The 22,093-nt window shown below is 47.4% G+C and overlaps 1 protein-coding gene across 1 annotated transcript in view; it reads left to right on the forward strand.

Moving 5' to 3' along the window:
• Positions 1 to 3,619: 3,619 nt before the first annotated feature.
• The window catches only part of Agpat4 (1-acylglycerol-3-phosphate O-acyltransferase 4), a 102,161-nt gene continuing 83,687 nt past the window's right edge, over positions 3,620 to 22,093 (forward strand). Inside the window, exon 1 of the mRNA XM_038340337.1 lies at positions 3,620 to 3,715. The gene's annotated coding sequence lies outside the window, so the exon portion shown is untranslated. The remainder of the gene's footprint in view (positions 3,716 to 22,093) is intronic.

The following is a 22,093-nucleotide window of genomic DNA, read 5'->3' on the forward strand; positions in this document are numbered from 1 at the left end:
AGACATAGCATTCTGTTCTAGTCACACTGCGTGTGTCGTCTGCAGGATTTGGAAAGCCCAGCAAGAGAAGCACGTCTTCCCCTGGACTTGTATTTTGGTGTAACTTTGGTTTTTATAGTCTTGTTTATTAGCCATTTACATGTATTTTTCTGAATTACTACTTTTTTTTTTTTTGCCTTGAATCTCATTCTAAATTTGTTTCCTCTTTCTCTACTGGATAGGCTGACAATCCCTTACCCAAAATGTGTATGGTCAGAAGTGGTTTAGATAGTTTTTCCAGATTTGTGAATATTTGACTATACATAGTGATTGATGTATCTTGGAGACAAGACCCGAATATAAGCATAGAAGTTTCATTTATTTATTTTCTTGTGCATGTGGGTGCTTTGTTTTCATGTATGTATGTACCTGGTGCCTTCAGAGGCCAGAGGAGGGCTTTAGGTCCCCTGGAACTGGGGCTACAGATGGTTTGAAGGGTCTCATGGGTGCTGGGAATCTAATTCAAGTCCTCTTGAAGAGCATTTGGTGCTCCTAACTGCTGAGACATCTCTCCCGATCCTAGGTATGAAAGTTTTAAAAATTTTTTCTATTTCTATGTACCTTATAAAGTAACCTAAAGTTAATTTTATACAATATTAAATAATTAGCATATCTGCACTTTGACAGAGGCCCGGGACAAGAGGCAGGTGGCACACAAAAACTCTAGAAGTCTGGATTTTGGAAGGTTTCAGATTTTTAGGTTAGAAATTCTCAGCCTGAGTTGACTCCTTTGTAATAATTACTTCTTACTGTTATAATGATGGAGACAGTGCCCTTCCTTCTCCTTAGAGTTTGAAAGGAGCTGAGAAACTTTGCTGACCCAACCTCTCTGCTTCCTTTTCCCATTCTTCAGCCGCTGTGGCACCCTACGCCCTGGAGTTGTTGTGTCTGTCTGTATCATAGCTGTTTACATGTCTCTTTCCTCTTTAAGAATGAGCACTCAAATCTTGTTTTTGTGGCATGGATTCCCAAGGGATATTTGCTGAACTAGACTGTTACATTATGACAGAAATGCTCACAGTCGTTTGTGAATATGTGCATATAAAGCAGACTCTAAATGGGACTCAATAAAATGCCTAGAATTCAGCCCACTGATGATGGAGGACTCTCATTGGTTAGTAAAGAAACTGCCTTGGCTTTTTGATAGGGCAGGATTTAGGTGGGTAGAGTAGACAGAACAGAATGCTGGGAAGTTAGTCAGACCACTGCCATGCCTCTCCTCTCTGAGACAGATGCAATGAAGCTCCGACCCAAGATGGACGTAGGCTAGAATCTTTCCCCGTAAGACACCACTTCGTGGTGCTACACACATTACTAAATATGGGTTAAAGAAAGATGTGAGAATTAGCTAATAAGAGGCTGAAACTAATGGGCCAGGCAATATTTAAATGAATACAGTTTGTGTGTTATTTCCGGGGCTAAGCTAGCTATGCAGGAGCTGGGCGGGATGAAAAACAGGCCTGCCCGCAGCTCCCCACTACACACTGATGTTTTGATTCTACCTGAAATAGTCACAAATGGCAGTTTCCTTCCCTTTCCTTGGATGTGTTTCTAAGATCCTGAGTTCTTAGCAACATTGGCTAATAGACAAAGTGGTAGTGATAGCAAGGGTCATAATTGAAGAGTTTTAATTGTCAAATGTTTAATTTACTGTTGTTTCCACCAAAATCATCTATTGTACCTGTAATCAACATAGCATACGTTTATGTAAGTTTCAAGTATTATATTATTATTAATTTTATTATTATTATTATTAATTATTTGGGTTTTCCTAGATAGAGTTTTCCTGTATAGCCCTGAATATCATGGAAGTAGTTCTGTACACCAGGCTGGTCTCAAACTCAGATATCCATCTGTCTTTGCCTCCCAAGTGCTGAAACTAAAGGTGTATACCACCATGCCTGGCAAGAATTCCCAATTTTTAAAATTTAATTCCCATTCAAAATATAACTATGAAAACAATCTAACTATCTGGAAAATACTTTGGAAAACTTTTTGATTCCTACCAATGAGGTCATAAAATAACATCTTGAAAAATTATAAAAGAAAATTATTTGGGAGTGAGAGGTATTGAGATCATTTTTCTAGGTAGCCCAGGCTGGCCTGTAACTGTCAGCCCTCATCTCTTAACCTTCTAGGAACTGGGGTTTACCAAGAAGTTTTAAAGATTGCATTGGACGTAGAAAACAAAATTTTAGACAAGTTTTTATTATTTATGTGTTTGTGTATGCTTCTGTGCATCACATTTATGCAGTGCCCCTGAGAGCCAGAAGGGGGTGCCGGATTCCCTGGTGTTGAGGGTGGTTGTGCGCTGTCAGATGTGGATGTTGGAAACGGAACCCTGTCCTTTTCAAGAGCAAGCGCTCTTAACCAGAGAGTATTTCATCTCTAGTACTTACAGGAAACTTTACCAACATCCTTTTATTACTAGCTGATCAAGTTAATTTTTACACCCCACTTTTTTTGGTTGGTTTTGGTTTAGATTCTTTTGTCTTCCACTTCCACCCCATTCTGCTTTGTTCTTCACACATTCCAGATGATTTCCTGGATGTCAAAGTAGAAATCCTGTTTCCTGTTTCTAGAGTGCCTTCCCCCTCTTGGCCCCTGTCTGCACCGCGCTGTTTACCATGAGGTTCTACAGCGCTTAGAAACTCCGCAATACTGTGAACGCATCCAGAGACCAGAAGGGACCACTGGGGTTTTCTTTCTGTAAATACAAAAACATCTGTGCCAGTGGCTGGGACAGCGTGCTTTTGAGGGGCACTTTAAGCACCCTGTGATTGAAATCACCTTTCCAGGAATGTCACACACCTGGCCTTTGTTCGCTTCCAACCGTCCTCCCTCCTTTAAAGTTTCACGACTCTATTTTGTTTAAAAGGTCTGCTCAGACCCTTGCTAACACCCGCGTGAAATGCCAAGTGCATGTGCGTGTTGCCTGCGTGTGCGCACTTGCAGCGGTAGTCGGCCCTGGTGCCCGACTCTGGAGGAGAGCATCCATCCACTCGAGCTCCTGGCATCCACGGTCCGCACACCTTGATCTCGGGAGCGCTGGCTGTGATCTTGGAAGGGGCTTCCGGGCTCAACGAGTAAAAGAGACACAGCCTCATTCTAAGCATGGGGCGGAGGGGGGCAGAAAAGGTAAGGAGGGCACTAGGGTGCTCGGGCTTTCGCCCTCATCCTCTTCTCACTGAAAGAAACAGGAGGGCGATTTCCAGGGCAGGAAGCCGAGGTTGCTCAGGCCTTTTCTGCGCGGGGACGCAACAGGGTTTGTGAGCTGGGCAAGCGCCGCCAGGCCACTGGGTTGGCATTGTTGTCCACCGGGTGACTTCCCGATCCCACGCTCCCATCTGAATCCAACAGGAGGCAGAGCCGGACACTTCATCACACCCTCTGGAAGGAGAAGACGGTGACTCAGGTTACACGGGTCCGAGCTTCCCTCCCCACAGCTAAGTCGTAGCTTTGAAAGGAAGTGACTTGGGTGGGGAGAGACGTCAGCCGAGGACCACCTTTTTTTCCCCTCCCCGAAAGGTCCACCCCTTTGGGTGGAGTCTCGCTTTTTCTTTCGCGTGTTGGCTGACTTACAGCTTCTCTAAAGTAGAGGCAGTTTCTGAACCCTAGGCAGCTGCCTGGCAGTTCTAGCTGGTGAGCGCCAATGCACAGCGCTGCCGGGAACGAGGTAGGTGGTGTCCCTGCGATTTCCAGGCACCTTCTCCTGGGGTGGGGCGTGCAATGGTCAGAAGCCCTTCTCTAGCAGGGTTTCCTCAGCTCTGCTGGTTTTCCTCAGACTTTGGAAGGGATCGGGGCAGGCTGGGGGACTGGTGTGGTGGTGAATGATGCCGGGTGGGGAGCGAGGTACAGAGGCTCCGCCGAGGACCACTGCTTTGTCCCTGGTGGTGAGGTGCCTTTGGGGGCTCTGCGAGCACCCCCCGCCCCCTCGCAGGGTGGAAGCGTTTGTTTGGCCACCAGTGAAGCTGTAGAGAATCCTCTTGATACGCACACGGGCTCTCTTTTGTGTTCGTGCAACACGTTCTTCTGGCTCTGGTGTTTCTATGGCAACCACAAAAATATACTCCACAAAATACAGTCCCGATCTAAATTGATTTATTTGTATTTCTTTCCTGGGCTTGGCCTGGCTGGGCCCCGCTGGAGCGCGACATGACTCTGTTGATACCCCCTCCTCGTTTTCATTTTGGTTTTTCCCTATCGCAGAAGGGCTGGGGGAGGGGAGTTGTCAAGGAAACAGGCATTTGTAATCACCGCGGTATTTACTTAATTTTATGCTATTTTATGCTTCTGGGTTCTCCATCAGATGTCGAGATTTTTAAAGGGTGTGTGGTTGATGTTTATGAAGCTTTCCGGCGTTTGGGGTAGTTTTAAAAAACTTCAGTATTTCTTAAAACGTGCTACTGGACAAGCTAAAAAGGGAAGGAGGGTTTAACTCTTTACAGGCCCGGAGGACTTTGAAATAAAGTTTTGGAAAGTACCTGATAATTCACAATGGTAAGTACGTTATCCTACACATAGAGACACACGTGCACTGGAGCCTGCCTCCTACACACAGAGGCTTGCCCCCAGGTCTAAACATGTATGAGTCTTGGCTCTACTCTGAACTTCATTTAGCCACAAATCAAAGTGCGGTTAGTGTAAGACATGTTAACTACCTAGCAGGGTCCCTAGGATGACGACTTGCTTTGGTCTGGCCTCCGTTACCCAGTATGTGTTACCCAGTGCTCACCCTCCAGTCTTCCCAAACCTGGAAGGATCTGTTCATCTGAAGAGTCATCCGCCAGCATTCTCAGCTAGTGAGAAAGTTACCTTAAGAGAAGGGAAACTGAGCATGCATGTCTCTGTATGTGGGAGGCAGGCTCCAGTGCACGTGTGTCTCTGTGTGTAGGAGGCAGACTCCAGTGCACATGTGTCTCTGTGTGTAGGAGGCAGGCTCCAGTGCACGTGTGTCTCTGTGTGTAGGAGGCAGGCTCCAGTGCACGTGTGTCTCTGTGTGTAGGAGGCAGGCTCCAGTGCACGTGTGTCTCTGTGTGTAGGAGGCAGGCTCCAGTGCACATGTGTCTCTGTGTGTAGGAGGCAGGCTCCAGTGTACGTGTGTCTCTGTGTGTAGGAGGCAGGCTCCAGTGCACATGTGTCTCTGTGTGTAGGAGGCAGGCTCCAGTGCACGTGTGTCTCTGTGTGTAGGAGGCAGGCTCCAGTGCACGTGTGTCTCTGTGTGTAGGAGGCAGGCTCCAGTGTATGTGTGTCTCTGTGTACAATGTGGGGAGGTCGGGGATGAGTGGGATGGGGGCTGGGCTTCTGTTTGATTAAAAAAAAATCAGGAGTCCCCAGTTAAAAATATGATATCCTTCTGATCCACCCGGGGAGATAAACAAACCTTCAGAAGAAACTAAGATGTGAGAGAAAATTACCACCTACCTAGTGATAAACAGGGGTAAATAGTTCATTGCCCCCAGGCAGGCCCATTAGCAGGTGTGGCTTTAGCTTCTGAAAAGTTGACCCTAGTCCAGAGGTCTTAAGCATGTCAGATAGAGAAGTTCTCTGCCAATGGGAGCTGAGCAGCATAGCACAAAGTCGGAGGGCTGGGTTTGTTGCTCAGTGGTAAAAAACTTGCCTAACATCCCTAGAAATCCTCAAAACGAACAAATCATCAAACAAGTGAAAAATGGGGTTAAAGACAAGTGAACTAGGTACAGAGCATAAAACGTCTGCAAGAAACGACTGCCTGACAATGGGCTTACCATGGCCTTCCACAGCCCATCAGCAGGGCGCTCACAGCCTGTCCCTCTTGAGTTTCCAGACCCAGGAATTTCACAGCAAAAAAACCCACCCAAACAGACAAAACCACTCTCTGATATCCAGGTAGAAAGGGACAGGTCTGACCTGTGGAAGACAGCTGGAGCTGTGTGGAAGCAAGGTACCCCAGGATGACCCCCAGAAGGCCAGCCTGTGTCATAGCCTTGGCTTGGAACCTTGGGCCGGGGTGGGGGAGGAGTAGGGTGGCATCTTGATCATCCATCCTGGCCATTGCCTTAAATCATGGATGCTCAGAACTAGAAATGACTAAGGCAACATTTTTTTTTTTTTTTGTGGCACCTACTGTGTTCTGAAGGGAGATCTAGTGGGCAGGGGAGAAAAGTCATGCGTGTTTCTGAGCGACTCTTGATTTCGAGATGGGTGATGGCTAAGCCTGGCTCAGCCATCCTCTGACATTGGAAGACCCTGTGTCTGTCCAGCTCAGCAGTTTTCATCTGCATTGAGTCAGTTTGGAAAGCTAGCATTAGACCAGGAGATTCCATTTTCTGGGGATGGCAAGCCAGGGCTGTGGGGAAAAGGGGTTCCTGCTCGGCCTTTCTTGGGACTTGTAATTATTGTGTGTCTCCTATATGTCAGGGGCTATGGACACATCAAGTTAAGTGTCACCGTTTTAAATCATGCGGGGAGGGTTTTAAGAGAGTTTAAAGGCTGGCCAATCTCTTTTTTTCTTCTTCTAATGGCTAAGAGAAAATGCCATAAAATGAGAGTGATTTCTGTTGACGCTGCTTCTACCCCACCCAAGAATGCACTCTTGTATCACAGAGGTTTCTTGTCTGTTTTCTCATTCTTTTAATTCGTTCTAGTACCTTCCTGGACCCTGAGCCCGGTTAGTGCCCATTGACTCGTCCACTTTTGTACATACGTCCACCCGTGTCCGTTGTCCAACGGCCCTTCATACAGTCGTTCATACATAGCATGTTGCAGCACTGTGTGTTCTGGGTACATGCTCAGGAGCTGGCACAGGGAAAGCACCCTCGCCCTGAGATACCTATAGAAACATCCACTAGCTAGTGACCCTGACTGTTGTTTCCACAATTATTTTTATACATATAGGTTGCACTGGGCAGTGGGGGAGGAAGTGGTTAGCTGTTGACTGACTTGCCTCGCTTCGAGTTTTTTTTTTTTTTTTTGTGTGTGTGTGTGTTTTCTCTATTGGTTGAACACAAGGCTGGGAAACATCTGTTAATTAACCTAAACAGGAGGGAACAGGACCCTGTATGCAGGACCCATATGAGAAGAGAGGCCGTGCAGAGCGAGATAGAGTTGCTGCGGGGGACTGTGGCTCTTCCCGGCAGATATATACAGAATATAGTTTGCTGTTTTGTTTTTGGACCTCTCATGTTCTTTGGAGCTAGCCCATGTGGAGCCAATAGAAACAAGAGATCCTTCATCACCTCAGGCAGGCTGTAGCCACAGCAGCTCACCTCCAGACCCTGGAACATCAAACAACCTCCTTGCTACCTCAATGTATTTCCTGGGGTCAGAAGGTTTTCTCAGCAGACTGATCTTACCCTGCAGTTGTTGCGTCTGCCTGGAAGTGACTTGGAATCCGGACAAAAGATTCCCAGGAAAAACACCCTCTTCGGCTTGCCTGCTTGACCTTGGGAGGAAACTTAGCGAGTCTCCCTTCCCATTTTCTTTGTTGTTTTAATCTCTGAGGAGATTAGCCTCAAAGGAATCTGCTGTCCCTCCCCTGGGTTAGGTCTCCAACTCTACCTGGGGTGGATCCTGCTAACCCTGTTGCCTAAAGAAGAATTTGAATTTGAAGAGCTGTTCTGCCTCCCTCAGTTTGCAAGTGACCGGCCGAGACACTGATGGACTGGCCTTTGTGTAGAATCCTGGAGAATGCTCTGGGCCCCTCTTTGTTGAGGGCTTCCTACACGTCAGCTGATTGATCGAACTTCAGGGGAATCAAGTTTGTTTTGTGCTCGTAACAAATTTGCATGCAAAATCTGTCCTCACTGCCCATTGTGCAAACACAGATTAGTAAAGGGACTCCTCTGGGACTGTGACTAGCTACGCTGGGGTTTGAACTCTCACTTCCCAGAATCTTGCCTTGGAGTGACAGAAGCCGCCTCCTCTCCTGGTCTGATGACTTCTTTCTCTGTGTCCTAGTCCCAAGCACACAGCCTAGAGCCGTGGTTCTCACTCAACCTTCTTAATGCTGCGACCCTTTAATACATACAGTTCCTCATGCTGTAGTGACCCCAACCATACAATTATTTTCATTGCTACTTCATAACTGTAATTTTGCTACCATTATGAGTCATAATGTAAATATTTCCAGAGATGGAGGTTTGCCAAAGGGGTTGAGACTCACAGGTTGAGAACCACTGGCCTAGAAGACAATGGACCTGTGGAGCCTTATTTATTTATTTATTTATTTATTTATTATTGTGGGGTGGGAAAGCTTAAGGGGGAGACAAGATTTATATATCCAGAACTGGCCTTTAAACTCCCTATGTAGCTGAGGATGGCCTCGAACTCCTGATCTTCCCGCTCCACATTCCAAATGCTGCAGTTTCAAGTGGGCACTACAAGGATACCCTTTTTATGCAGTCTCAACCACTGGAAGTCCATCCCCAGCCGAAGGAGAGAAACAATGTTTGTGTTTTAGGTGAGCAAATCGCTACCCTCTGGATCTTCCCCCACGTGCCTTTCGTACTTATTTTTTAAGTCTGCTGAAATGCTGCAAGACCAAGAGACGTTTCAGAAGTTGGAGAAGCAGAAGCAGTGCGGAGAAGACAAGCAGTTGTCATTCCGGAGAGTGTTGTAGTTTTCTGGGAGACAGTGTGGGCAGGGAAAGACATTGCAGGGCACACAGTAAAACCGGTATGAACTGCAGTCAAGACCTGTGTTTACCCAAGGAGCCAGCCTGCCTGAGTCACTTCTAATTAAGGACCCCTGCTGCTGCCCCAGTCCTGCAGGCCAAGATGGATGGAGCCCTGGAGCCCGGCTTTCCTCACATTCAAAACCCCGGTTAAAATGCAGATTATCTGTGAAGATGCCGCCTGGCTTTATCTTGGACAAGCTTTGAAATGCGAATGGGAAAGACGAATTGACAGGGGTGCAGTCCGGTCGGCTTCAGCTCTCTCTGGGCTCCCTAGTGAGCAGTCAATTCCCTGCGGGCAGGAGGCTAACCGAGGCTGATGAAATTTTAAAGAACCAAGCGCATCTTCTTCCCAGATTGTGTGCTCAACACACACAATCAATTGTGTGCTCAACACACACAATCAATGCCACTGTCAAAACTTTTGCCCTGGATCCTGGTTGGCTGACAATCGCCCTAGCCCCTCCTTCCCTTCCCTGTTGTGAGAAAGGGGGAGCGTTGGTGGGAGGGTTCAGGAGAAAGGGAGGCCACACAGGTGTTGTTACTTTTCTTGGTGCAGTGATAAAATGCCTGAGGAAAGGATGGGAAGGCGTCTTTGGGCTCACACTTCAAGGGGACACAGGGCAACAGTGCAGGAGGCAACCGGATTTTCATTCAGAAAGCAGAGAGAGAGAGAGACAATGAACCTTGGTGTGTCCCTCACTTTTTCTCCCTTTTATTCAGACTAGGCCCTTATGCATGTGGAAATAAGTTGGCCACATTTAAGCTGGGTCTCCACGCCTCAGTTATCCCCAGCCACAAACTCTGTCAGAGGTTAGTCTCCTAGGTTAGTTCTAGGTCCTGTTAAGTTGACAGTCCATGTAGACCATCCATCTTCTTGGTAACCCTGAGGCCATCTCTCTCTCTCTCTCTCCCTGATGTTCTCCACCCACCCTTCTAGAAAGAGTGGCAGGGGCATAGTTGTGCCACGTGGCAGTTACTGACTACCGTCCCAGGTTCTTATGGACAGTGCTGGCTTCTCAAGGAACCATAGTTGGCACAGAAGAGGGCAACACGCATGAAAAGGGAGTCCTTGGTTGAGAAAAGATGGGCACAAGGCCGCCTGAGGAGCTGCCTATCTGTGTGCCTCCCGGTCAGGCTTCCCACGTGTCCTTCCTTAACGGCAAGACTGCTCTGCCGCATCACAGTTGACTTTTGGGGACAAATAACTCTTGTGTGGGGGGCTGTCCCATGCAAGATAGGCTGATAACGGCATCCTGCCATGAGATGCCAAGAGTAGTAAGGCCTCCCACTGAGGCCCTAACAATCTAGAATGTTCTAGAAATTGCTAGATATATCCTTCAGGGATAAATTTTCCCATCAAAGCTGAGAGTCATCACTGTGCGAAAGAATTTCTGCTTATAACTCCAGGAATTCGTCTGTTTGCTTCCTGGCTCGAAGGAAACAATCTTTTAGGGCTCATATGCATAAGTGCTGCCTACATTAGTTTTGCCCCTCCCCCAAGAGGCAATCTCCTGATTTAAATTCCTAGATACTTGCTTAAGAACTGAAAAATACTGGCCAAGTAAAAAGTAGACATGGAGTCAACAAGCCCATATTGAAAGAGTTCATGCCTTCTGTCCCGAACAAGCTGCTTGTAGCGTTAGGCTGGGTTTGAACCGTGCAGGTAGATCTGCCCCTGATGGAGTCACAACCACCCCCCTCTAGTGAAATAGATGAGCATGTCAGAGAGTTGGGGGAGCCACTCTGTAAACTGGCCTCTGCTCCCTTCTGCTGAGTTGGTCTCATGCCTCCTTTGATGTACCAATTAGCTGCCAAATTCCATTGCAATGCCCACCCCAGCCACAAGTCTTTCTCTCCAACTCTGGCCCTGTGTTTCCCACACAAGGACCTCCCTGACTGCCTTCCAAGACCAGCCTTCGGGTCAGCCTCAACTTCCAGTCACTGGGAGACACTGAGTTTCTCTGACGAGCTCTGGCAGATCCAGGGTTCCTGTCTTCACCTCCCCATCCTTCAATCCAGCCTTGCACATCCGTGTGAGCAGTGCAAGTCCTGCATTCTACCGTCCCATACAAGTCAAGCCTCCCACATTTCTGGGCTCAAGTCCTTGCACTTGCCTACCACAGGGGGTCCAAGAAGGAACCAGACACCTCCAGTGCCCTGGAAGAGGGCAAGAGCCCACATAGATCCTTCTAGCCCTGTGAGATAAGAAGCTGGCCTCTGAGGGATCGCAAGGCCTGCCAGTCCACCCCTGCCCAGCCTGCTGCCTAGGAAAGCCTCCTGGAGACCCCACTCCATCTCATCCGAGCATGCTTGCTCTTCCTGAACAAAGGTAACGGTTTAGCTGTCCGTCACTGTGGTGAGATACTCGGACAAAAGCAGCTTAGAGGAGAAAGGGTTGTTGTTGGCTCACAGCTGGAAGTGTAGTCCAAGGGAGTTGTAGCAAGGGAGTTACAGCAGCAGGAGCTTGAAGTAAATGATGGCAGTACACCTGCAGTCAGAGGACAATGAACACACACCCTGCTCGGCCTCCATTCATACAGTCCCCTATCCCAGCCAGGAAGAAGAGGACAATGAATGCACACCCTGCTCAGTCTCCATTCATATAGTTCCCTATCCCAGCCAGGAAGAAGAGGGCAATGAACGCACACCCTGCTTAGCTCTCCATTCATATAGTCCCCTATCCTAGCCAGAAAAGGCCTTCAAGCATAGCTGGGCAGGTCTTTCCAAATCAGTGCCATCCAGATAGTCCCGCATGGACATACCCATGTCCGAGGTCACTCTAGATTCTGGCAGACTGATTGCTGTCATTCACCATCATAGAAGTGAAATCTGTGTAGCTGAGAGAGGAATGTAGCTGGGAGGTCTAGGGGGCTGGACAGCAGGCAAGCCTGGAGTGTGGTGGCCTGGGGAGAAGCACATGGCCTGTCCAGTGGGAAGCAGAGACCTCCCCAATCTGCAGAGGAGGAGAGGACGCAGGTTAGAGAATCCGGGAGCTGGTGGCTGGTTGTGTTGAGAGCCTCTCTGACACTGGAGGAAAGGGAAGGTTTCCTATGCTGTCCTTTCCAGCAGTCCCTTGTCCCGTGAAGCTCCATTCTGCCACATGGTCACTTCTCGAAAAGCCATGTCCCTCTGTCAGCAGCCACTAGATGTTGAGCGTGCGTAGTGCATGTCAGTCAGCCTATCCCTCCTCTGGCTGTGGAGGTTATAAGATTATCTTCCCTGGTTTGATGGAAGCTGAAGTCCCAGGGCTAAGAACCCTCAAGCACCCCAAGTGGGCTGTGCACGTGATGATAAGATGATCGCACACACATTACCCAGCCTCACCTTTCTCCAGGTTGATTTCCTCTTGCTGTGGAAAAGACTTCTCTTAGATTTAAAATGAAATGTACACAGACCTTTTTTTCTTCATTCTCACCCCAGTGACTCGGGAAAGACTGAAAAAAAAAATCACACAGACCAAATTATATAACGGACAGTGTGTGATCCCTTAAAGCCCAGTTTGGCCTCCTGCTGTAGAGGACGAATGCGGTTCACGCTTTAGTAGGTTGGGAGAGAGGACGATGGAAGGTTTCGAGTATGCCCAGTTGTTTGATTCTTTATTCATTCCAGATTTTGCATCATTGAGCCTCCTCCCCGCTTCCCTGTTCCTTCTCTCTTGGATGTCTGAACTGTGGACTCTGGTCCTTCACAGCTCCCATCTTGCTTGGTCCCTTTCCTCTGACCACATACTTTGTCAGGTCAGATCCGGCTGTGTCTGGGGGTGTGGAGGCAGCTTCCAGCTGAGCTGTTGTTTCCTGTGTTTGTTACTTAGTTTCCACCTGCCAATCAACAATGCCCTATCCTGGTCAAGACTAAAGGGACATAGATATGCCATTGGAGAGAACCAAGAATGCCACCTGCACCTGCTTTTTGATTTGGTCACTTGGAGCAGTGTACACACACACACACACACACACACACACACACACACGTGGGGAGCCTTTTAGGGACCATGAGGAGAACATGGTGTGGAGGGAAGCAGGGTTGAGGTACTCGGTCTGGGTTTTGCCCAGAATTCAGTGTCTGTCCATGAGACCTTGAACACGGACCAAGAGTTGCTTCCTGGCACATGCTGCCCCTGGCACAAGGGGCTGGCTCATCTGATGTCCCTGTGAGTGTTGCCTTTGTTTCCTTTGTGGTCAGCAAGGCCTCCAGGGCCAATGCAAACTTTGTAACCAAGGCACCAGCTCTGGAGCCATCTGTGGTGTGCAGACTGAACTCAGTCCTCTCTAAGGTCTCAGCGGTGCTGAAAGAGCTAAGGGGAAGACTTTGAAATGTGGAAACAGCCAGATGTGGCTGTGTTCCCCATACTCTGGAGGCAGAGACAGGAGGATCGAAGTTCAGAGCTATCTCCAAGTGCTCAGCTTTTGAGGCTGAGCTTGGTCTATGCGAGATCCTGATTTGTGAAACCAAAAGCAGGCTGGTGGGATGTCTCAGCAGGTTAGCTACTTACTGCCAAGCCCAACGTGACTGAGGGAGAGAACTACCTTCTGGAGGTTTTCCTCCTGACACCCACAGGGGTGCTGGAGCAACCCTGTCCCCAAAAATAAATGCTGGGGGAAAAAAGCAACAACAAACAAAACAAAAGCTAGCAGAAGGCACTTGGTGCTTAGCTACGAGCTCCCCTGCTTGGGGAATATTTCTGGGAAATTTTTGAGGAGAAACCCAAGTTGGATGGTCTCTTGGTAACTCTGGGAAGGAAGGCATGCTTGCTGGCCCCAGTCCTTCCATGCTTGTCTCTTTACCATCTATTTCCAGGTGTGAGCTTGAGTTCTAGAAGGATCAGAGGGTGCATGAGACGCAATCACCCCAAGACCGTTCTTGCCGTGGCTGCTTTTCATTCCTGCTTTTAAATTCCTGTTATTTTCTGCCAATAACACATTTAGTGGAGGTTTGTTCTTTCTCATCTCTCTGGTCATCTACCCTTTAGGGTCTTCCTCACTTCTGCTGGGATGAACTCCCTTCTGGGTTATTCTAAGACACACCCTGTTCTTTCTGAGCTCTGGTAATCCTGTCACCTTGGACAGAAACTGCTTAAGTCATAGACTGACAAGTTGTTTCTTAACTCCACGATCTCTGCTCTGGGGTCAAGGTCAGTCAGTACCTTCACACTATATAGCCCCTCCAGGTACTGGGAGCTCAGGGTTTTATGTTGTAGGAATTTGGAAACAGCCAGGATCTACTCATAAGTAAAGAGAAAAGGAAAAAAAACACAGACTAGTCTCATCACAGGAACACCCCTTCTTGACCTGGTTTTGAGTGTTTTTAATAGTAAGGAAGGCTCCAGTTGTCTAGATGTATTTCTCTGATCAATACACATTCCCAGACAGAAATAGGGTGATGTTGCTGAGGTTTCCCATGTGAAATGCAGCTTCTCCACACTACAGTGTTGGCTGGGTTGTGGGAGGTGGAAAATCCTCCTTTTGGACCCAGGGCTGTGCTAAAGCCTCCTCCATCAGGTGGGTGAGCATAGCTGCTCTGTTCTACCATGACCAGACTACTCAGAAGCCACAGCTGGATGTCCCTTGAGAATAGTGGGGGGAAGGGACCAACCACCACCTATTCTGAATATTTCTCTGTCATCAGCCCCAGCCAGGCCTGCACAGGACACCGTGTGTACAAGGCTGGAAAACTGTCCTCACGTAAGGACTCCGTCTTTGTGGGAAGGCAGAGGGACGGGAGGTGGGAGTTCACATTTCATCCTCGTATCTGAGATCCTAGGCTGCCCTTCACGTCACTGACCTTGGAGAAGGTGCTCCTTTCTGTGCTCTGCTTGAATTCTGTAGCAAGGATCCCCACAGTGTAGAAGCGACCCTGAAAAGACCAGCAGAGGGGCCCTCCCTGAGTGGGGAGGGAGATGGCATAGGCTATGCAGGGTTTTGAAGGGCGAGCATTCACGCACTCAACAGTCAAGAGTGCTGTGAGGGGAGAGGCACAGGCAGAGGGGACGGAGAACACAGTGTCCAGAAGTATGGGAGTGAAGGCCACTTTGGAATTCTATAAGTGGGAAGAACCCCCTGCCCTCACTGCTGCCCTCTTGTGCTGGTCTCTGTCTCCACTTTTCAGCACACACTTTACAGGAGAGAGGCAGTTAGCATCGACTTTGTTACTTAAATTTATTACCATTCTTTCTTAGAGTATAGCAAACTCCTTGGGAGGTTTAGCATCCTGCTCCCCTGCAAGGTGCTTCCAGAAGCATTTATTTTTTGAGGAGCAAACGGTATCCTCTGAGGAGATCCCCCATCGCAGCTACTCATCTGAAGCCCACATTGCACACCAGCACCCAGCTGCTGGACCAGGTGATGCTGTTGTTCAGGTGAGGTGAGGGCTCCTATGTCTTGCTGCATTTCAAAGTGGTATGAAAATTAGTTCCAGTCTTCATCTCAAATCTTTGCATCAGAGATTCCCTCCACAAGGCGAGTCCTAACGGTCTGTGAGCAGAGGCCAGAGGCAGATACAATCTAGTTGCATGCTCAGTCCCAGGGCAGAGGTCACACATGTGCAGTTGAGCTAGTTTCTGACTTTGAAAAGTCCCTTTTCAGATGATGCACATGGACTTTCTGAGAGTTATAGAACTCTCAAAAAATAAATGCTTCTGTAGTAGGTATAGGTGGACTTCTGGGGAAGTGGGAAATCTCCCAGATATAAAACTGGAAAAGGGACAGCAGCGTTTGAGTCCTGTCTGGGGCTAACTTAGCTCTTCGTCGGTACATTTGAACACATTTCTTCTCTATTATTCTCCCCACTGACTCCACCAAGGGAAGCCCGTGGCAGCTCCTCATCCATAGTCTTCCTCAGTGCTCGCTGAGTGCCACCCTCGCGGCCCCAGGGAGCTGACTCCAGGGACACTGACTATGGGAAGTCAGCTTCCTCCCCGTCTTTTCCCTCATGAGTCATGAAGCTTCATGGGAGTTACAGCCTGGTGAGTCTGGTGCACACAGTCACCCACTGCATCTGTTAGTGAGCACCGCCCTTACCACTGGTGACAGCTGGTGAGTCTGGCACACACAGTCACCGTCACATCCATGAGTGAGCACTGCTCTTACCACGGGTGACAGCAGAAAATGTAACAGTAGGTTTTCGGAGTAGGCTTATGTGAAGAGAAACAGTCCCGTGTCCTGCTCAAGGTTTCCTTTGAGACTTCGTGTCAAGCCTGGTTTTTCTCAATGGAGGCAATCTCTGCGTGGCACACAGGCCTCTGCTTTTGATGGACTGTCGACAGAGTCACTGTGACGTTCCCACAGCCCTTCCCACCTGCTGGCTGTGCTCAGGGGCAGGGTGATGTTGGACCTGATTTTCGTTTCTGCTCCGGATTCACAGATGTCTCAGTGTAGGAAGGTCCCTGGAGCTTCCCCAAGGTGCTCTGACCACTCTGACATCTGCCAGGGCCCTTTGATGACATGGCTGAGGACTGATTGCCTTCTCTGTAAGACTTGGTTCATTTCCCTGTTAAAATAATACCCTACACTTTATCTGCCCACTTTTCCACGTGGACCTAAGCTGCTTGTGCTTATGGTTTGTCTTCTATAGGACCAATGTTGTGTGTGTGTGTGTGCACGTGTGTGCACGTGTGTGCACGCGCGCATTACAGTTATTCTTGGGTGTGTGCAGGTGTGCATATGTGTGTGTACATTTGTGTGCATGCATGTGTGTATGTGTATGACATCCAGAGGTGGACATCAGCCATTTCCTTGCTTGCTTCTCAACCTTACTTTTTGAGACAGGGTCTCTCAGCGAAGCTGGAACACATTCATGACAACAGGCTGGCTTACTAGCAAGCTCTGGGGGCCCATCTGCCTTTTCCCCATTGCTGGGGTTGCATATAAACACCTCTGTGTCTGCCTCTTCCATGAGTGCTAGAGGTGTGAACTAGGGTCCTCATCCTGTGCCACTCACATGGAACCATCTTCCAAAGCATCTTCACGGCCCTGCTTTAACACTACCATCAGGGAGACAACAATGGCCTGTGGTGTGTTCTGCCATTTGCAAAATCTGCTAAATGGTGTGAGATGCAGTCCTTTGTGTTTCTAGAGCCTCTGAGTTGCCAGGATTTACTTTCTTAGAAATAGAGTCCCGAGACGAAGGAACCGCCTCCAGAAAGCACTAGTCTTCACTGAACCTGGGGCTCCAGTCTGCCACTGGGCAATGATCTTTAATTAAATTATGATTAGCATAAGTCTTGGGGCCAAGGCTTAAGAGAGGAAGTTCTACGTCCTCTTAGTAAAACCTCAGGATTTGCTAAATCATGCTACCGAGAAGAGACAATGAAAGAGTGCCCAGAGCTTCTAGAAGAATTCTTTTCCCTCTGTGCTCTGCCCTCGGTCATGTTTACTGTGAGCAAAAGAGCGGGAGCACCGTCAAGCACACAGTAGGTGCTCCACAGATGGTATTTAGAATTGCCCGTGGGTGCAGACATGTATACCTTTAACCGCTTGTCATGCACACAGTAGGTGCTCCACAGATGGTATTTAGAATTGCCCGTGGGTGCAGACATGTATACCTTTAACCGCTTGTCATGCACACAGTAGGTGCTCCACAGATGGTATTTAGAATTGCCCGTGGGTGCAGACATGTATACCTTTAACCACTTGTCATGCACACAGTAGGTGCTCCACAGATGGTATTTAGAATTGCCCGTGGGTGCAGACATGTATACCTTTAACCGCTTGTCCTGTTCCCGCCAGTTTTCTTATTAGATGTTCTCAGTGGTTTTGTGAGTCAGGTCAGGAGGAACTGTGAAAGAGGAACCAAGGCTCTGAGAGGGTTGGGGATGGACAACAGGGCAATTAATGGCTGAAGAAATTCAAATTGGAGAGCGTCCTTGGGCCTTTGTTTTTTACCTGTAAAATGTTCATATAAATAAACCAGGAATAACAGATCACAAAGCGATCACTGAGTGGTGACTATATAGCCTTGCTCATGGATCTAAAAATGCATTGAGTGGTGTTCCTAAGAGCACTGGCTACTCGTGCAGGGGACCCAGGTTCGGTTCTCAACACTCAGATGGCAGCTCACAAACCTCTGTGACATCAGTTCTAGGGAATACGATGCCCTTGTCTTTCACCTGCAAGGACCGTAAGCACATGGTACACACACATGTACATAGGCACATATATGCACACGTGTGTGTAGTGAGGAGCAGCGGGCTGTGTTCCTGCCACCCAGCTCCTGGCCGCCTGGCTTTACACCCAAAATAACAACACACAAATTGTATTCATTTAAACACTGCCTGGCCTATTAGTTTCAGCCTCTTATTGGCTAATTCTCATACCTTGCTTTAACCTGTTTCTAATAATCTGTGTAGCACCACAAGGTGGTGGCTTACCGAGAAAGATTTAGCATGTCTGACCTGGTGGCTGGCTTCATGGCGACTGCCTGACTCACTTTCTCCCACAATTCTGTTCTGTCTTCCCCGCCTACCTATGTTCTGACCTATCAAAGGGCCAAGGCAGTTTCTTTATTAACCAATGAAATTAACACATAGAAGACCCACGTACATCATGTGTGTGCGTGCATGCGTGCACGCACACACACACACACAAGTAAATATTTTTTAAATTTATCGTGAAGCTTTGACCTTTAAAAAATAAATATATTAGCTAATTTTTAGCTAATCTTTGACAAATAATTGGGGAGCCCAGAGAAGTGTAAAGGAAATGAACACCTTTTATGAGCTCACTAACGTAGAGTGTCTGCTGGAGTGTGGCTTCTGGAGAGAAAACTGGCCGGGCAGTGGTGGCACACATTTTAGTCCCAGCACTGGGGAGGCAGAGGTAGGCAGATCTATGTGAGTTTAAGGTCAGCCTGGTCTACAAAGGAAGTTCCAGGACAACCAGAACTGTACAAAGAAACACTGTCTCTAAAAAGAAAACAGAAAAACCACACACACATACACACACACACACACACACACTAAACAAGACAGAAAGTCAACTGTTAATCCATGGTAAAGTTGAAGCTGTGAATATCAGAATGCCATAGTGATTCCAGGGCTAATATTTGTTACTGCATTGCCCATGACAGTGAAAAACAAAACAAACAAACAAAAACAAAAAAGAAATATCCACCAATATGGGAAGAGATTAAGTTTGCTGAAATCCTTCTAAGGAATATTCTATTGTTGCTAAAATGACCAGAACAGGCTACGGAGCTGGCTCGGTGGTGAATAACTTCCTGGAGGAGTGGGAGGACCTCAGTGTGGATCCATGGGATCCATGCAAACGCCTTGCATGCCTGTGTGGTAACCCACGTGGAATTCCAGCCTCAGAGGATGCTGGGAAATCCCCAGCGTCTCCCAGCTAAGGGGGAGCTCTGGGTTTGATGGAGAAAACCTTCCTCACTGAGTAAGGTGGAGGAACAATGGCCGTAACTCCCAACACCAACTTCAGATCTCACATGCACGTGTGTCCATACATGTGTAAAACGCACGCAGGCACGCACGCACGCACATACAAAAGGAAAAGGAAAATAAACATTAAAACAACTGGAACTGGGGGTGTGACAAAGAGCAGAAATCAGCGTTAAGTGGAAAGAGCAGATTAGAAAAGGAAGCATTCACTCATTTTCTGCAGGCTGAGGGGGGAAGGTAGAAAGAAGAGTTGCCTGTGCTTAAACATGGTGACAGGCACCCCCAGTCTTATTTCACAGTGGGGCAAACCCTCCCAAAGCCCCAAATAACAGCTAACTGAGAAAAAAAATGCTCACTTTAAATGTTGTAGGTCAGAGGTTGTTTAACATACAAAGAGCTGGGTTTTTGTTTTTGAGACAGTCTCTCTCTTTGTACCCCTGGCTGTCCTGGAACTCTGTAGACCAGGCTGGCCTCAAGCTCACAGAGATCCTCCTGCTTCTGCCAGAGGAGGCAAGAGATAAGTGAACACGAAGAGCCAGAGTTCAGGGCCAGCCTGGACTACATTTGGAGATCTGTCTCAAAGAACAGAACTGTGCCCAGTGAACACTGTTGAATTACTATTTATGATAATGTAACTGCTAACCTTCCGACCAGCACCATCGTAAACACCCTAATTCTTTATACCTTAAAACTTGCATCTCGTTTTTAATTACTAAAGCTTTTTCCACAATGTCGACCACTTCATTATTTATTCTTGAAAAGAAAAACAAAAACAAAACAAAGGTAGGTGTGGAGGTGTAGTCTTGTAGTTCAGGACTGAAGCAGGAGGCTCCCCCAGAGTTCAAGGCAAGCCTGGGCTACACAGTGAGCCTCAGGTCACCCTGGGCTCCGACGCAAAACTCTGTCTTATAAAAGAAAGGGAACAAGAAGAAAAGCTTAATTATACAACACAAAGCAGAGAGGTAGGGATTCCCATAGCCTAGCATGCCTGCTACATGGATAGTTACATTGCCACATGAACAGTTACATATTAGGATTAAAGAAAGAACACTGAAATTGCTTACAACAAGATTGTAACCATGATTAAAAGCTAAAAAAGTCCCCCCTGCAGTGAGTTAAGCAAGAACAAAGCAAAGCCTTCTGTGATGTACTAAAAACTAGAAGAAAAGGAGATTAGAGTGTCCCTGATATATTTGTATTCTCCACCTTTGAGCTTTTTCCTAGTGTGTGTGAATTACTATAATAATGGGAATAATTTCAAAGCATTCATGACCCTATGACTGATAAATAACTCATACAGATAGTTCAGAATCCTGTTTTTACCAGATCTGTTTGTATTTTAATGGAAAACTCCTTTCTAAAAGGACAAGTCTGTCACCTGTGAGCTCCTCCATCTAGTATCTGGGGCTTAGGTAGCTCATTTGCTTTCTTGTGACATTTGAGTCTGTTTGAGAGATGGCTTGGTACTTTTGCAGCATTGCCATGAAGAGGCTCTTTGTGCCACCTGTGGGGTGCAGCGTGTTGGGTGGCAATCCTGTAGGTTTGTCTGGCCTTTGGAAGCAGGCGCCATGATGAGGCCCCTGCTCTGTGCTCGCTCCAGTAGCAAAGGAGGGAAGGTCCATCTGCTCCTGCTGTTCCTTTCAGGTTCTTTGGGAATTCACAGCCATCAGCCTGGAAATTTAATTACATTACATCATCTAGAAATTGAGATCCAATCAATGTTTATTGAGGACCTGTGTGTTCTGTGAGAGGGGTAAGGGGTGGTAGTCTCTCCCGACTGCTGTATAACCTGTTAATTGTATTACATCATTAGATACAACATCTAGGAAAGACCCATTAGAATCACAAGTCTAATGTAATACATGTATAAAGTGACCTCCCAAACGCGAAACAATCAATTAAAAAAAAAACCTTAAATTACGATTAGTGTGTGTACATTACATAGAGGAACACCATATGGCACATGTAGAGGTCAAAGGACACTTGCAGAAGTGGCTCCATTCTGCCATGTGGGTCCCTGTAGGTGGGGACTTCTTGTTTTTTTCCCAGCCACCCAGGCCCAAAATAATCACATAGAAACTGTATTAATTAAAACACTGCTTGGCCTATTAGCTTATGCATATTTCTAGCGAACTCTTACATCTTAAATTAACCCATCTCTATTAATCCAGGCATCATCATGAGCTACATGGCATCTCCCTGACTCTGCCTTCTTTTCTCCTCTACCTCTGCTTGGAATTCCTGCCTTGCTCTATCCTGCCCTGTCATAGGCCCAAGCATTCTTTATTCATTAACCAATGAAAGCGGCACAGATACAGAAGGTCTTTCCACACCAGGTCCCAGGATCAAACTTGGGTTGTCTGACTTTAGTGGCAAGTTCCTTTACCAACTGCTCCATCTTTGGGACCCCAAGCGATGAATTTTTTGGTTTTACTGATTTTAAAGTTAGCATACAAAATAATGACTTCTATCAGGATGTTTCATACATCTGTATCAATAAATTTTTCAACTTAATAATGAATGAACTCCAAAGACAGACAACCTAGTGAATGAACAAAATTATCAATGAATGAGTAACTGAGTGTATGACTTAGGAATCCCATCCTGGGCTCTGCCTAGAATCTGGTATGCCATCACCACTTTGTGAAAGTCTGTGCAGCTCCGGAACCGTAGGACTGAAGACAAGACAAGGAGTGTGAAGGCCTTGCTTCATGCATCGTCATCTCCGTTAATATTAATGAGGCTTTTCGAGGAACAGCGAGTCCGCAGTGACCCCGAAAGCATCCTTCAGACTTGAGTGCTTTGATGTGCTTACAGCTGAGTTTCAAGGCTGTCGAGAAACAAGGGTACTGTAAGTCAGCTTATTTTGGTCACTCACCGCCAGCACTTCTGTCTCCAATAAATGATTCATGTCAGAGAGGCACCTAAGTGCATCCGCGTCCTAGCGCGACTCTCCAGGCCCATTGCGGTTGCGTCTACTTGGGGGAAATGGCCTGGGTTGGTTTGACATC

This window comes from Arvicola amphibius, chromosome 8 (genome assembly GCF_903992535.2).
Source record: "Arvicola amphibius chromosome 8, mArvAmp1.2, whole genome shotgun sequence".
Taxonomy (NCBI): domain Eukaryota; kingdom Metazoa; phylum Chordata; class Mammalia; order Rodentia; family Cricetidae; genus Arvicola; species Arvicola amphibius.